This window comes from Ixodes scapularis, unplaced genomic scaffold (assembly GCF_016920785.2).
Source record: "Ixodes scapularis isolate PalLabHiFi unplaced genomic scaffold, ASM1692078v2 PGA_scaffold0__279_contigs__length_252992795, whole genome shotgun sequence".
Lineage (NCBI taxonomy): Eukaryota > Metazoa > Arthropoda > Arachnida > Ixodida > Ixodidae > Ixodes > Ixodes scapularis.
In genome coordinates, this window is record NW_024609835.1 from 242,716,048 (window position 1) to 242,717,150 (window position 1,103).

Sequence of the window (1,103 nt, forward strand, 5' to 3'; positions counted from 1 at the left end):
ATGTAACGTGTCCCGAAAAAGTAGGCAACATATTTCGAAACTATTTTAGCGATTGTTATTCTTCCGGTGTTCCCCAGAACACGAATCCTGCCGGTAGCATGGCTTGTAATGAAACTTTGTCAATCAACCAAGTTAGTACCGACAAAATCTTGCAGGCAATACAAAAATTAGAACCAAAGCGATCCGTTGGTGTAGATTTAATATTTAGCTTTATTGTTAAGGGTTGTGCTGATATTATTGCCCCTTTACTGAAACACGTATTTTATATTTCGCTAAAAAACGTGTTTCTCCAAGTCAATGGAAAACGTCTGTCGTTGTACCAATACACAACGCTGGTGACGTGTCTAAGGTAGATAACTACCGCCCTTTATCGTTACTATGCAATTTTTCAAATGTTTTTAAATAGTGATGCACACCCGTTTATTTTTACTTCTTTCGTAAAATCAGCATCGTTCAACATAGATTTGTTAGAGGTCGTTCGGTTGAGACAAACCTTTGTTCACTACTCACTTACACTGTGCCGTTTGTAGTTCCGCAAGGGCAAGTCGATATTGTTTATTTTGATTTATCGAAGGCCTTTGACAAGGTAAACCACAAATTGCTTCTGCTTAAACTTTCTTTATATGGTGTGTTAGCATCACTTTTATTGTGGTTCAGCACTTATCTGAATGATCGTCAAAGTAACGTACGTGTCTTGAATAGCTTATCAGACGTTTTTGTGCCAACTTCAGGTGTACCTCAATAGTCAAACCTGGGGCAGCTTCGTTTTCTTGTATTTATTAGTGATAGTGAATCTTGTGCAAGGAATGCGCGGTTGCTCTTATTTGCAGATGATATCAAGCTTTATTGAAGAATTCAGTCGGCGAATGATTGTGTTCTTTTACAAGCTGACGTTGCCCGTATATCAAGGTGGTGTTCTAACTTATTTGTGGTCAATCGAGATAAAAGAAAACTTCTGACAATCTGTAGAGAACGTGGAATCCTTTCCTATTCGTATCTACTTGGCAATACTTCAAATGAACGTGTTCAGAAAATCCGAGACCTAGGAGTTCATTTTGACAGCTACCTCTTTTTGTCATACCGCGTAGCCCAAATCGTCACCT